The sequence below is a fragment of the Prionailurus bengalensis genome, chromosome A3 (genome assembly GCF_016509475.1).
Source record: "Prionailurus bengalensis isolate Pbe53 chromosome A3, Fcat_Pben_1.1_paternal_pri, whole genome shotgun sequence".
Lineage (NCBI taxonomy): Eukaryota > Metazoa > Chordata > Mammalia > Carnivora > Felidae > Prionailurus > Prionailurus bengalensis.
The window spans coordinates 35,771,007-35,787,699 of record NC_057354.1 but is presented as its reverse complement, the minus strand read 5'-3'; the positions used below and the strand labels follow the sequence as shown (position 1 = coordinate 35,787,699).

Genomic DNA, 16,693 nt, shown 5'->3' with positions numbered 1-16,693 from the left:
TTAACCCTGGATGGACTGACTTCTTGGATCAGACATCTTGGATGTGAGGTCAAAATAAATTGTTATTTTTATATCCTTATTATTTTGGTGCTTTCACTCATAGCCTATTTTATATATATATATATATATATATATATATATATATATATATGTGTGTGTGTGTGTGTAAGTGGAGACTGTCCTACTAATAAAAGATTCTAGCAGATGCCATTTCCAACTAAGATCCAAGTACTGATATGTATAATTGCAATGAAATTTTTAAGAAAAAGCATTATGTAGTCAATATCTTTTCAAATGAAGAAAAGACGAAAAGAAAATGAAATTTTGTGCATAATTATTTTATCCTTTATGATTTATTTTATTTTTCAAGTTCCTCTTTAGTATTCCAGCTAATGAAATTGAACTTCTATAACTCAGCACCAAAAAATCTGACTTCCAACTGCCAATACCTGTGCTTTTTTTTTTCTGAGTGCTTGATCTAGCAACAGAACTGTCTCTTTCTCTTTCTGAGGATGGACAGGCTGGATTTGTTGGGAAAATTAACACACATAGCCCCAACTCAGAGGAGACCATTTATAAATATACCAGGTGCTTTGTCCTACCAGGTAGATTCACTCAAAGGCATTTGTTCTATGCCACCAGGATTAAGATCTGGTTATCCAGAGCAGTAACCTGCTTGATAGCATACCCTTTATTGGCTGCCTGCTTTTCTCTGCCTCTACTCTTCTACCAGTGTTTTCTGGGTTCACATCCTAAATAAACGATTGCACATACATCCTTATCTCAGGGTCTGCTTCTAAGGTGCTGGAGCAAAGACATAATATTTGCATATTGTGTGAGTGGCTGTAAAAACATTTATGGCCAAGGGAATGAAATAAACAGGGACATGACATAAATTGCAAAGTAGACCTGGAGTATCTTTCGTCTTTCTTTCTTTTTCAGTCCTCAGTGGGAGAACAGAGCAAGGCTTTACAACAACCTTAAAAAAAAGACTGATTAGTAAAAAAAAAAATGTGCTTGGAAAATAGAACCCTAAAACACTGGGTAGAGTATATTCCCATATCCTTTAAATAATTCAGATGAATTGGCTCAGGGTGAAAGCAAGCTACATTAATTTCTTTCAGAAGAGTGTAAACAGGAATCATTACGCTTATTATTTCCCCCCAATATCTACAAAGTGCCCAAATACATAGCAGTTAATTAATAAATATTTGTCGAGTAAAAATGTGGTAGAGAGGGAATTGGAGTAAAGTTAGCAGATCAGTTGATCAAATACTCTACTAGGGATAGAAGGGCATACCACAGAGTCACAGAAGATACATATTAGCAATACATAGCCAATGAAGGACTCCAATCCAGAGTATGCAGAATATTATAGATCAAATATAAAAGCACAACCCCACAGAAAAAAAAAATAGTGAGGAAGTTCTTCATGTGTTATATCTAATTGGTTAATAAACATGTGACAATGTGCTCAACTCTATTAGTCACAAGATTGATGCAAATTAAAACCATTATGCCATACCATATCTTCTCACTAGATTGGTTTAAAGTGTAAAGAGAGACAATGCCAAGTATTGGTGAAGATGTGGAGCAGTTGGGATTCTAATACACTGCTGCTGGATGGAGAAATTGGTACAACCGGTTTGGAAAAGTTCTCTGGCGATATTTACCGAAGCTCAACACACACATTCCCGATGATGCAACATCTCCACCCCTGCATATATAACTAACTGAAGTGCACACACATGTTCACAAAAGGCATGTATCAAAATACAAATAGCAACAATACTGATAATAACCCCAAATTTAGAACAACCCAAATGTCTATCTACTGAGGCATGAAAACATAGGTTGTGGTATAGTCAATGGATTATCATTCTACAGCAATCAAAATGAGTGAACTATAATTGCAAACACTACATGCATGAGTCTCACAAACAGAATATTTGGATGAAAGAAGCCAGATATAAAAGAATACAGACTGTATGATACCAAACATACATAGTTCAAAAACAGGCAATATTACCTTATGCTATTAAAAGTTGGTATGGTAGTTATTCTTGGGGGACATACTGAATTTAAGGGGCAAGAGAGGGACTTCTGAGGTGTTAGTTGTCTCAGTGTTCCCAAGACCATCTGCTAGTTTGGAAATCTACTGGAAGGACTAATATGATTCAGCATAAAGTTAGTGTCATGGCTTAAGATTTATTCCAGCAAAGGATACAGTGAAGGAATAACAGAAAAATTATATACACAGTAAAACCTAGGATTGTAAGTAACTTGTTCTGCATGTGTTCCACAAGATGAGCAAACATTTCTTTTTTTTTTTTTCAACGTTTATTTTTTTATTTTTGGGACAGAGAGAGACAGAGCATGAACGGGGGAGGGGCAGAGAGAGAGGGAGACACAGAATCGGAAACAGGCTCCAGGCTCTGAGCCATCAGCCCAGAGCCCGACGCGGGGCTCGAACTCACGGACCGAGAGATCGTGACCTGGCTGAAGTCGGACGCTTAACCGACTGCGCCACCCAGGCGCCCCGATGAGCAAACATTTCTAATAAATTTTAACTTGATAAATGAGTGATGTCTTGTAATACGAATAGTATATGAGGCTGAATGTCACATGATCACAACTGAGCCAATTGTTCTTCTCTCTCTCTCTCTCTCCCTCCCTCCCTCTCTCTCTCTCTCTTGCTGCAGGATTGTGGGTGATCATCTCCCATGCTCAGATGCTTGGTCTCAGACCGCGGTGTTTGGCAGAAATCAGTGATTTTCAGAACACTGGAAGGTGCCCACAACTGGCACCAGTGTATTTTTTGTCACTTCAAAGCACCTATGGACATTTTTTGCTTTTCCTTACAAGAGTAACCTTAGGAATTCTTTGCTTCATTCTAGGTCAGGCTGTCTGCAGATAGAGACCCTTTCCTCTTCTGCCTTATTGCCAGTTACATTAAATGCAGCATATGACAAGAGTTTATTAATACTTCACTGTAGTCAACATCCATGTGAGCATGTACAATGGCCTCCATGCGGAAAAAGGTTGAAAAGAAAGGCGGTAAGAAGGAGATGATTACAGTGGACGTTAAGAAGGGAATCATCAAGAAGTACGAACGAGGTATGCAAGTGGCTGAAATTGCAAGATTTTATAAGAAGTCCACATCTGCATCTCATCTGCAGAGGAGGGGGAGAAAGAGGCAGAGGAATCCCTCACTTCAAATGAGATTAGGGAGATGTGTAAAATGTGGGAAACAAGTGCAAACTTTGTGGAAAAGCACCACCCGAATAAGGCTGTAGCAGTGTGAGCAATGAATCTGTCGAACAATGCAATGCCACATTACTGTGAAATCCTCAAAAGGAGGCAAAAACAAGTGTCATTGGATAGATACCTTGTTAAATCTGCATGAAAAGAAAAAGATTCCTTTGAGCCAATAGATAGCAGTGATTCCGTTAGTGATAGTGAAAGTCGTCCTACATAATAACCCTCTTCTCTTTTGTCTCCCTCACACCAGCCATGAAGGTTTTCAAAGGTAAGTGCAGGTTAATTTGTTTATTTTTCTTTATATTTTATATTTTCTTTATTATTTTGTATTATATTACAGTAATTGTCATCATTTTTATATGAATATTTTTGGATTGTGGAACGAATCATCTGAGTTTCCATTATTTCTTTTTATTTTTTTAAAAAATGTTTATTTGTTTTTGACAGAGAGAGAGAGAGAGAGAGAGAGATCATGAGTGGGGGAGGGGCAGAGAAAGAGGGAGACACAGAATGTGAAACAGGCTCCGAGCTGTCAGCACAGAGCCCAACCCGGTGCTTTAACTCACGAACAGTGAGATCATAACCTGAACTGAAGTCAGACGCTCAACCGACTGAGCCACCCAGCGCCCCTGAGTTTCCATTATTTCTAATGGAGAAATTTGCTTTGATATACAAGTGTTTTGAATTACAAGCATGTTTCCAGAATGAATTATGCAAACCAAGGTTTTACTGTATAGGCAAAGGCTAGAAGAGGTCAAATGCACACTTTCTTGTATGCCCCCTGTAGGGAATGCATAGGTGCATCTTCTTTTCCAGTTGGGAATTGCAAAGACATGTGTGAGATTCTCATGCCTAGGAAAGTTGACTTGTATCTTGGAGTGCAAAGTTCTTAAATAGAATTGGTCACATCTCTGCCAAATGGTGTAAACCCCAAACCAGGCCCTGGGTGCACATCATGATCCTTGATGTTTACTTTAAACATGCTGGTAATCTGGTTCATCCTGACTGAATGCTTTGGGCATGTAGACTAATATCTTTACCTAGTCAGTATGTGAACATTCCAGGAATTTAGTCTCCAGAGTTGACCAAAGGTCATTACCATGGCTTTAGAGATAAACAAGAACTGAATAAAACAGACCTGCTTCATTAACTCCTTCTGCTCATTAGTAATGTTATCTTTCTTGCTGTGGGAACTGATCATATGGGTATGTTTAGTTTGTACATATGTATGCATATTGTACTCCAAACATTAAAAAAAAAATAGTCCATAACCATAGTTAGAGCTTGTTTGAGAAAATAAATACTTCTTTTCCATGTTCATGTAAGATTACTGAAACTCTGGGAAGCTACCAAAATAACATTAGAAAACCATTGAATACCAAATACAAGAGTAACTCTAAATCTAAGAATTATTGAAGTAGATATAGAGATAATGAGGAAGTGAATTAAATACATGAGGTTGAGTTTCAGAATATGTATAAGTAGGTATGTGTAGTAATTTTGCAAAAGAAAATATTGTATTTCATGTTTTGACTATTCTTCAATGTGTTTGAAGTGGTCAAAATAACTAAATTACAAACAAATTTTTGTTTCAGATACTCATGTGTGTGGGAAATTAATTGATTGTATAATCTGTTAAAAATTACCAAAAATGGGTTTTCAAATGTTTACTTAGTATGTTTTTCATTTTAAAATTAAGTATTGATATATATGTGTAGTAGATCTGAATTATGGTTCCATTATGGTTTATTAATTATATGACTTCAGGCAAACCCTCTAAACTTTATCTGCCTTATCTTTGCAATAAAGGGGGGCAAGATCTTCAATGATATAGTCTATGGGATTCTTCTAGCAGTACAAGTCAGTAAGTTACTGTTTCAATACCATTGACTAATCCAACAAATGCTTTGTGTATCTATGACCAAGGCACCAGGTTAATTGATGTGGGAAAATGAAATGCTGGAAAACAAAGGATTGCTGTTTCCAAGGAGGTCAGTTGATGAGCAGAGCATACACATAACACACCTCCCAGCAAGGGGATGAGGCAGGAGTGAGACTGGGGAATCAAGAAAGAACCTATGGAATCAGGTAGCACCTGAAAAGGCACTTTTATGGGCCAGTAGATTCCAATTTAAAAAGAAAGAGTAAGCAGCTTATGTCTGGGGAACATTTAACAGATTCTATTGTGAAAATGCTCAGTTGAAAAGAAACCAGTCTGTTCTTGTTGGTCTAAGGATTAAGAAATGCATATGGACAAATGGGGCAGTAAAGAAAGATTGGTACTAAATCATGAAAGGCCTTAACTTCCATGAAATGAAATTTGTAGGCAAAGAGGACTAGGAAGGCTTTTAGGATGAGAAAGAATGTCATTAGCTCTCATTTTAGATCCATGATACCCCAATGTCACAGGTTGGTTTCTCCAAGAAGCAGACTCAGACTCTGAGACAGAGATTAGTGTTTGGGATGTGTATTAAGGAGATAATATGTAAGGACAGAAAGGAGGGAAGCAAGAGTGGGCAGAGAAACAAGGTGAGAGTAATGGAGACCCAACAGTAGCCCTGGCCAACCCCAGAGGGAGCTCTAAAGCTAGAGTGGCCCATCAGAGTTGTTCAGGTCTTGATATCTCCACATTGGTCTGTCATTGCAAGTGGGCAGCCTAACGGGGACTGTGACCTCTCTGTAGTTGAGCCCATCCCTGAACGTGCTTAGTATTGAAAATCATCTGCCAACCATACTTCCGGGGGCTTCCTTGAATGGGGAGCTGGATGGCACATCATGCATCCACTCCATCACATTTGTGCTTTATAACCAATCACTCAGGGGCCTGTAGAGACCCATGTTTCACTCTGAATTGGTAGATATGGAATAAAACCAGACAGTTTTGTTTTGTTTTGTTTTGTTTTGTTTTGTTTTTCATTCCCTTTCATTTCATTTAATTTTTGTTTTTGAGAGAGAGAGTGAGAGAGAGAGAGAGAGAGTGCAGGAGAGTGGGAGTGAGGCAGAGGGAGAGGGAGAGAGAGAATCTTAAGCAGGCTCCACACCCAGTGCAGAGCTGATATGGAGCTGGATCACAGGATTGTGAGATCATTACCTGAGCAGAAATCAAGAACCAGGTGCTTGGGGCACCTGGGTGACTCAGTAGATTGAGTGTCTGACTCTTGATTTCCGCTTAGGTCATGATCTCACGATTCATGGGTTTGAGCCCAGGAGTTGTTTGCAATCCTGTCTTTCTCTCTCTGCCCCTTCCCCACTGGCTCCCTATCTCTCTCTCAAAATGAATAAGCATTAAAAAAAAAAAGTTATATGCTAAACCGACTGAGCCACCCAGGCACCTCAACACTTTTATTTTAAATAAACTTCCTTGATGATTTTGATGCACAGAAATTTGATCATTATTCTTTTAGAAATTCATTCAAAACCCTTGAGTAAAGACTGGACCAGGTCTAAGTCCTTTGCTTGTTGGGCATCACTCCTGTCTCAAGTATCTTTCTTTGCTACTCATGACAACTCCATGAGGGAAGCAGAACTCACATCTGTGAGTTCTGTGTTTTGCAGGTAAGGAAACTGGTTTAGAAAGCTTCAGTGACATACCCAAGGTCAAACAGCTGTTAAATATTACTGAGGCTCATACTTGTCCATTTTGCTTTAAGCTTCCCCTGCCCCCCCTTATCTTTTCTCGCTATCACCCTCTCTCATACATTTAAAATTTACTTGTGTATTAGTCATATTGTTCTTAAAACGAAATGAATGCCCTCATTATCCTTAGAAATTTTTCTAATGTTATATTAGTGGTCCTTCTCATGAAAATAAAAGCTTGTCCCTGTCATGGTAATAATAGATTTCCCCCTACAGTTTATCTGGCATAGACAGTCACATGGTGCTGACTTTGATCTTGGCAATAGCTTTTCCTTTAACTCACAATACCAGATACTGAAAAGAAGCTGCAACGCTCTCTCATCTGTTTGCTCTGAATAAATCCCTCCTAGATCCTTACAAGACAGTCAGGTTTTCCAGAAAAAGGAAAGCCTATTAAATTCCCCTCCTAGAGGCAACTGAAGCTTTATGTGGCATCAGTGAGGATGTATTTTAAATAAAAAAGCAAGTTAAAATGAAGGTGGGGTGGTTTTAAGGGGCAAAGAACCTGCTTGTTTGTTTGTTTGTTTGTTTTGTTTTTGGTATTAGCATGTGGTACCTCCTTCAAATCTCTGATCTACTCTCTGATCCTGTCTAGACCACTAGGTCACTGCAAAGCAAAGAGAGGTGGCCAATAATCCCTCCAAAAGAATCCATGCTGCTCTCCACGCTGACAGCTTTGCTAAATGACAGGGAGCTGTAATCTTTCAGCACCCAGGCATGGCTCAGGGACCATGACTAAGTTGTCGTAGACATGCTGCTGGTGGATGAGGTTGTACGCTATTTTCCACCCTTCAACCTCAATATTAAACAATGGCTTATAAAGGCATTAAGGGATAGTCTTTACATTGTGGTTGTTGATGATGATGTTTGTCTTACAGAAAAAAAGTGGCGTTGATATTCATCGGCATGCTGGGATTTTAGCAAGATAGAAGCAATTATGCACACTTGTGTATGAGCAATTTACACAAGCAAAGCCCTTAATTGCTTGGCTGGCAAGCCTTCTACTTTCTGAGTATATATAATATATAAGCAGTGAATATTTTAATTTTCAAAATCTGGCGTCTCGTTTAGAATTCTTAAGCTTGTTCTGGAGCGAAATTCAACCTAAATCATTCAAAGGGATTTTATACAAATTTTGCTGAAATCCATGACCTTAAAGGTACACGGGTTTCCCTTTCAGAAAGAGGATAGCGCTCACTAAATTGAGCAGAGTAATTTACTGTTGCTTAAGGCCACTGGCACTTACAGCTCAATCCCACAGAACTTCAGCTGTACTTTTTCACCAATAAAAATCCATCTTTTCTCCACTGACTTATAATGCCACCATTATTATAAATGAAATTCTCATATAGATTTGTGTTTATTTCTGGACTCTTCTGTTGCTGTTCATGTATTTCATGTGCAGATATCAAAATATTTTCATTTCTGTTTCCTTCAGGCCAGAAAAAAAAGGACCTCTATGAGTATTTGTCAGTGTAGATGCCTCTGTCCTCATGGAATCATGCTCCATTTGTCTTCTCCAGCACTGTTCCTGCTCTTCCTCATATCATCTCTCCAGTTACTCATCTTCTTTTGTAGCCACTTGGTCCATCTACTGCTTTCACAGTGGTGTTTGCCTGAGTTCCATTCTTTGACCACTCCCACTCAATATAGTGTTCTCAACTGTATTGTGTTGAGATCTGGCATTGAATTGACACCCCAAATGGTATGCCATCCATCCTTCCTTTCTGAGCCTCATATTTGCTCTTCTTACTGACCTCTTGATATGAGTCCTGGAGGGTTCTCAGCCCTTTCAATCTCAATCCATTAAAAAAGTTGAGCCACATGGCCTCCACTCCAAACCCATTCTTTGTTTTGCACTATCTCAGCCAATAGCACCACCATCCAGGAAGTTATCCCAGTCAATTGCCTGGAAATCATTTTGATTCCTTTTTACCCCATATCACCTACATCCATTTGGATACAACATCCTTCTGCTTCTATCTTTTTAGTGTTTATTTAATCTCTTTCCTTTTTTCCCTCTCCTACTTCCACTGCCGTTTTTGAGCCTTTGATAATTCCTCTCAGAAGCTACACAAATAGCTCCCTACAGAGTCTGGCTCTATTCCAAGGCATTGCTGGGAGAACCATATTTTATTTTATTTATTATATTATATTTTATTTTATTTTATTTTATTATTTTATTTTATTGTTTAAAAAATTATTATGCTTATTTATTTTTGAGAGAGAGAGACAGTGTGTGAGTAGGGGATGGGCACAGAGAGAGGGAGACATAGAATCCGAAGCAGGCTCTAGGCTCTGAGCTCTCAGCACAGAGCCTGACGTGGGACTGGAACTCATCAACCGTGAGATCATGACCCGAGCCATAGTCAGATGCTTAACCAACTGACCCACCCAGGTGCCTGGGGAAAATGGTGTTTTAAAGATGCAAACATAATTAGGTCATCTGCTTTGTTTTATTTTGTTTTTATTGTGGTAAAATATACACAACATAAAACCAGTTTAATCATTTTTAAGTGTGCAGTTCAGTGGCATTAAGTATACTTATCTTCTTTTGCATCCATTACCAGTATCCACATCTGGAACTTTTTTCTTACCCCACACAGGAATAACTACCTGTCCCATTCCTTACCTTAGCTCTGCTAAATACTATTCTACTTTCTGTCTCTGTGAATTTAGCTGTTGTATATACCTCATTTAAGTGGAACCACACACTATTTGTCCTTTTGTGTCAAATGTCTTCATTCAACATTTGCATAATGTCTTCAAAGTTCATCCATATTGTAGCATGCATGTATCCACATTTCATTCCTTTTCAAAAGAAAATATTCTATTGTGAGTATATATCATATTAGTTTTTCCATTCATCTGTCAGTGGATGTTTTGTTTTTCACCTCTTGACTATAAGCCATGCTGTTGTGATTATTGATGTAAAAATATCTGTTTAAGTCCCTGTTTTCAATTATTTGGGTGTAGATCCAGAAGTGGAATTGCAGGATTCTGTGGTAATTCTATGTTCAATTTTCTTAAGAACTGCCATACTATTTTCCACAGTGGCTGAACCATTTTATATTTCCATCGGCAGTGCACAAGGTTCCCAATTTCTCCATGTCCTTGCCAACATATGTTCTCTGTATTTTTTATACACACATGAAATTATTTATTTATTTATTTATTGCCATCCTAATGGGTGTGAGATAGCATCTCACTCAGGTTTTGATTTGCATTTCCCTGACTGAGATAATGAGCTTCTTTTCATGTACTTATTGGCCATTGTATATCTTTTTTGGACATATATCTACTCAGGTATTCCTATGTTGTCTTGTAAAAGTTTTATAGCTTTTAGCTCTTATATTTACCTTTTTGACCCATTTTAATTTAATTTCTGTATATGGTGGAAGGTAAGCATCCAACTTGATTCTTTGTAAGTAGATATCCAGTTTCCCCAACACCATTTGAAAAGACTGTTCTTTCCCCCCTTAAATGATCTTGGCATCTATGTCAAAAATCATTTGACCATATATGTGAGGGTTTATTTCCAGGTTCTCTATTCTATTCCATTGGTCTTTATATCGGTCTTTATGCCAGTACCACACTCTTTTGGTTACTGCAACTTTGTAGGAAGTTTTGAAATCAGGAAGTGTGAGTCCTCCAGCTTTGTTCTTCTTTTTAAAGATTGTTTTGACTGTTTGGGTCCTCTGAGATTCCATATGAAATTTAGGATAAATTTTAGCATAGTTTTCATACCAGGGTAACACTGGTTTCATAAAATAAGTTAGGGATTGCTTTCTACTCTTCTATTTTCTAAAGGAGTTTGTGTGAAAGAGGTGTTAACTCTTCTCTTATATTTGGTAGTTTCTCCAATGAAACCATCTGGATCTGGAGATTTCTTTCAGGAGAGCTTTTTAATTATGAATTCAATTTTTGTTAATGGTTATATTCATAAAATATTGATTTTTTTGAAAACTATTCTGATTATGTATTTCATCTTAGTTGAGTTTTTGGTAGTGTGTGGTTCTGAGATATTGTCCATTTCTTTTAAGTTGTTGAATTTATGAACATAAAGATGTTCAAAGCATTTGTTTATTATCCTTTTAATGGTTGTAGAATCTGTAGTTATATCTCTTCTTTCATTCATGATACTGGTGATTTGTGTTCTCTCTTTGCTTTTGTCTAAATGAATCATTTTAATCCAGGTTGATTTTAAATATCTATTTTCATTCAATTTGTATATTCTGTAATGTTTTACTGTATCACAAAAGGTATTATATTTTGAAATTTTTTGAAAAGAATGATGACTTATTTTTGAAATACATACATTCATTATTAAAAATTTCAAGCAATTCTGGGGTGCCTGGGTGGCTCAGTCAGCTGACCATCGGACTCTTGATTTCAGCTCAGGTCATGATTCCGGGATTGCGAGATTGAGTCCTGAGTTGGACTTCGTGCTGAGCAGGGAGCCTTCTTGGGATCTCATTCTCAATCTCTTTCTATCTCTCCCTCGACCCTGCTTGAGTGTTTGCTCTCTAAAATAATTTTTTTTAAAAAAAGGAAAAAAAATTCAAGCAATTCTAAAAAATGTAAAAAAGACAGTAAACAATCAACCAATCTTTCTATCAGAAATATTCCTTGATTTATAATATTCCACAAATCTTCCTATAGAGAGAGAAATAGAAGTGTAAGGTTATAATTAAAATAAACTAAAAGGCATGATTTTTCATATATGGGTGGTACCATACGTGTAATTTTAAAACTAAATTATATTTAATCTTACTAAAATTAAATTTAAAAATAAAAGGAAAAAAGCTAAGATGTTCCTGCAGTGTTTTCTAAATGTCAGAAAAAAAATGTTAATTTCACAGAAAAATGTTATTTTCATAAGAGAAATTTTCTAAGCTATTCCTTTAAAGATAAGAAAAAAAGACTAAAAAAGTATATATGAAGCATATATAACTATACACTTCAACATGAATAATATCCATTGACTTCTTGCCAAGGAAAATGAGGAAACTATTGTACTTAAACCTCCTCATAACTCCTTTCTACCTTCAGAATTTAGTAAATTTCACAAAAATATTAATATGGTCAAGGTTTACAATATTTATGTTCTATTTTAAAGCTCCCAAACACATAATTTTTAGTCTCAAATTTATTTAAAAATAGTATAATGATTATTATCACATTTGACCATAGCTCCACCATTCTTGAGATTTTTTACTTTTTCATTTTTAAGTAGGCTTCACACCCAGCGCGGAGCACTGGGGCCAGACCCTGAGATCAAGACCTGAGCTGAGAGCAAGAGTGAGGTGCTTCACCAACTGAGTCACTCAGACGTCCCTTTAGATTTAGATCTGTTTTTTTTTTTTTTTTTTTTTTTTTTTAATTTTTTTTTTTAATATTTATTTATTTTTGAGACAGAGAGAGACAGAGCATGAACGGGGGAGGGGCAGAGAGAGAGGGAGACACAGAATCGGAAACAGGCTCCAGGCTCCGAGCCATCAGCCCAGAGCCCGACGCGGGGCTCGAACTCGCCGACCGCGAGATCGTGACCTGGCTGAAGTCGGACGCTTAACCGACTGCGCCACCCAGGCGCCCCTGTTTTTTTTTTTTAATTTATCTCTTGGGTGAATTTCATGATCAAAAAGAATTTTGTTTAAAGGTTTACATGCACTATATATCTTGATCCATTGAGAACAATTAACTACTGACTTGAAAAGCTGAAGAATAGCCTGGCTAGGCAAAATAGACACCCTTGGGTCACTGTTTCTTTTTCTCAGAACATTCCCCCAGGCACTGTATGATGCTGTGAAGCAATCTAAAGACTTTTCTCTTCCTTGTATGTAAATTGTCTTTTATGCCTGGATGCACCACGGATTACTTGTCTTTGAAATTCTATAACTTCATCAGAGTACATTTCAAATGTATCCTTTTGTTCAGAAGACTTAAGACTCCTTATTCCAGGAAATTAGCTTCTATTATATCTTTGATTAATTTTTCTATTTCATTTTATTCTGCTTTTCGTTTTCTGGTTTTTCATAGCATAGGTTGTAAAAAGTGGTTTATATGCTAGTAAATGAAAACAAGTAAAAAAAAACCTTTGATTTGTACTGTTTATCAATTTATGTGCAGTAAAAACTCCCATGATGGTGGATTTCAAGCTATCAGTGTTGTTACTATAAATGAAATTAGGAGCTCTTGCAAGCTGGTGCAAGCCTGTATGTGTACATGTGTTGGATCTCCTTTGTTTGACTTCCATATAATTTTCCTATGATTGGTTTTATACTTTTTTTTTTTTTTTTTAGTAGCTAAGTTCTGTCTGTCACAGGGTTTCAGTTGTGTTTAGTCTCATTTCCTATTCTTTTACCTCTTGAATGCCTTAATGACTTCCTTCCCCAAGCCCTGAAACTCTGCCAGGGTCCCTTTCATTTCTGGTCATGTTGTTTCTTCTTTAAATCCTTGTATTGCTTCAAAAAATTTTTTTTGTTAGATCATATAATCTTTAATTTTTTAGAATGTTGGAGAACTTTTTTAATGTTTATTTATTTTGAGAGAGAGAGAGAGAGAGCATATGAGCAGGGGAGGGGCAGAGAGAGAGAGAGAATCTTAAGCAGGCTCCATGCCTTGCGGGGCTCAATCCCAAGATGGTGAGATCATGGCCTGAGCTGAAATCAGGAGTCAGACGCTTAACTGACTGACCCACCCAGGTGCCTCTGGAGAAATTTTTATCTGATCTTGCTGTTTCCTGAGGGTTAATCTCCTTCAGGTGAACATTTCTCTTATGCTTTTTGTTTATATTCCTTGAAACATTCATTTCTACCCCCTGTTCTCCCTCCGCTGTTATCTAAGCATGTGTCCTGTCTCTTTCTGGAGTCTATGCTGGTTCCATTATAACTGTGATTCCTCTTTGAGGGATTCCAGCTATTTACTGATAAATGGCATAGATGACAATGGAGAGTAAGCTGGGGTAGTCTGAACCTAGATTCCAGGGTGTGGTCTCAAACATCCCTCTCAACCAATCTACCAAGTTCTCTAACCCTCAGGCACATCTTCTCACAGTTTTTTGTATTAATAAGGTTGGTTGAGATTAGTTTCTCATGAAATAGTCACTAGTAGGTAGCTTTGTTATATAGAAAAATATACATTTCTAGTGAATATTTAACTGCTCTTTCCCCCTCCAAAATTACAAAGTACAAATACAGACTCTGACAGTGGATAAAATCATGTCTTAAATGTTAGAGAATGAATACATGTCAGCACAAGAGATCATAGTTAATAAGTTCATATAAAAAAAAAATGTGTGGAGCCAGATACCTAAATAGAAAGTGTACTGTTGGTTTGTAAACTCAGGAGCTTCCCGGATGAAATCTGAAACTGGCCCCCATAGACAGAGGGCAAGGAGAGAATGAAGAAGGAGGCCATTCCAGAACAGCAGGTGACAATATTTTTTTTAATTTTTATTTTTTGTTAAATTTTAATGTTTATTTTTGAGAGAGAGGCAGGGGGAGGGGCAGAGAGACACAGAATCTGAAGCAGGCTCCAGGCTCTGAGCTGTCAGCAGAGTCCGATGTGGGGCTCCAACTTGCCAACCATGAGACCATGAACTGAGCCGAAATCGGACGTTTAACCAACTGAGCCACACAGGTGCCCTGTCATGTGGCAATCTTAATAAGCAAGGGTATTTACAGGTATGGCTTATCTTAGCCCAAGATGATCAGATCTCCACTCCTACCCATCAGAATCTTAGAAGTTTACAGAGGTATTGCCTAGGTTAAATCACATATTCAGCAGATGGACCCAACAGTGTGTTACCCTCTAAGGTTGTGTCGTTGAAACTGGCTCTTACTGTGGGAATCGTGGGCTGAATGTACCTTCCAAGGACAGGGGAGGGGGTGAGGAGTCTCTGCCCAGGTCCAGATTGTGGGTCAGTCAGAAGTCAAATCCTCTTGATGACCTCCTCCAACAACTCCCAATTACTAATTATATGTTATTTTCCAAATTTTAAATATCTGAGCCATGAGGAAAGTCTATTATTTGTTTAAAAATAAAGATTTTGAATCCCTCTGACAAATTGGTACAGTCCTACCTTGTATATTCAAAAGTGATGTCTTTGATAAATGTATTAGTGTGGTGGACAAAGTAATGTTTTGCTCAGATCCCCCTTAAGTGAGGGACCTGTTACCCCAGCTGCAGGAACTACTGCTGGCAGGTGGCCTTCAGTGGTTTTCTACTTTAGGGACTGACTCAGCTTCAGAGGGCTGCCTTGTTTCAAGTTCATGCCCCTTCCAATGCAGCCAAATGATTAATATTAGTATATAAAGGACTGGACAACTCATACCAACTTGAGACAACTCTGAAGGGTCATCCTAGCTCCAGAGATCCCTGGAGGGCTGGCCAAGACTGTCACCAGCCTACAGCCTAACTTGACTTCTACCTCTGTCTACTCCTACTTCCTGTATCTCCCAGTCACATGTGTTGGTCCTTAATGAACACCCAGCCTGCTAAACTCTCAATAAATGACATTATATAAAAAGAAACTCTCTAGGTCTTGATGCACTGCAGTATGTACAGAAATAGTATTATTATTCACTTATAAAGTTTAGCTTGCATAACTCCTAAATGAATTTGAGGCAACTAACAATAATCATAGTATTCAACCAATTGAAACAACTATGCAAATGCAAGCTTTGTGTTTAACAGGTGAGACTTTTTTCCTGTGATTGAAGTTCCGTATTTCCAAGCAAAATTCTAATGGCTACCAATCACAAATAAACTACACCTCTATAAAATTATTTTCTAGCTTTTGCATCTGTGCAAGCACACATACAAGAAGGTCAAAAATCTAAACTTTATGCAAATAATCGAGTGGTAGGTGGCTAGTTATGGCTATGTGTGTGGCTTAGACAATAAAGAGGTAGACTTAGAGACTACTACTCCTTTAAACAGAAAAACAAAGCATGATATACCAGGACATATTTCTCCATTATACATGGGAGTACTGAGAGAGAAAAGTAACTATCCGTCTATCCTATGGTTCCTGTTTTGATACAGCAGCTAATACATTGAGGGTCCTGAATGAATGGAAAACAAGAGAGAAATGATATTTTACTATTAACTATAAAACTGTTTAAGAGTTACTGAGTATAATAGAATACTGATAGATATAAACCCTTATTTTGAATCTGCTATGCAGTTATGGAATCAGATACCCTATCACCAGCTCATGAAAATATTTTTGAGGCAGCTAAAAACAGACAAGGGTAGAACTTCTTCATTTCCAAGGTTGAAAACTCATAACTGGTTTTTGTTAATGTCTCTCTCTCTCACTACAGCATGAGCAGTGAATATTATTGACAGTGCTGGAGACTCCGGAGGTTGGGAAGAGAGTGTGGACAACTAGGGGATTTAATATGAACCACGAGATATCATCGCAAGCTTCAGCCCAAACATCACTCATCAGAAAGCCCTGTGTCATCCCTTGGTATATAAACATACTACTGTTATTATAATCTGTCAGTCTTCTTAATTGGGCAAGCCCGGCCTTACCATCGCATGTATAATACATTGGACACTTGGTTGTCCAGTCTGAGTTTTTAGCCCAGCTCAGGAGAGGCAGGGGACAGCCAAGGGAGGCTGGTTCAGACTTGAGTAGAGCAGCTCAAGTAGCAACTAGTTTGCTAGCCAACCAGCAAAACGAGCACGGAGAGGTCGAGGAACCCATGTTCCCCTAAGCCAGTTTCGGATGGGTGTTCAGAGCCCAGCCCTAGCGTGATGTCTTCCAGGGCAGCACAGCAACCCG

General features: G+C 37.9%; 1 long non-coding RNA gene across 1 annotated transcript; it reads left to right on the top strand.

The window, feature by feature from the left end:
• Nucleotides 1–2,853: 2,853 nt before the first annotated feature.
• LOC122496568 lies at nucleotides 2,854–16,403 on the top strand. Its single transcript, XR_006300862.1, has 3 exons — nucleotides 2,854–3,117; nucleotides 3,512–3,529; nucleotides 16,227–16,403. It is a non-coding gene; the product is annotated as an uncharacterized LOC122496568 (long non-coding RNA).
• Nucleotides 16,404–16,693: the final 290 nt, after the last annotated feature.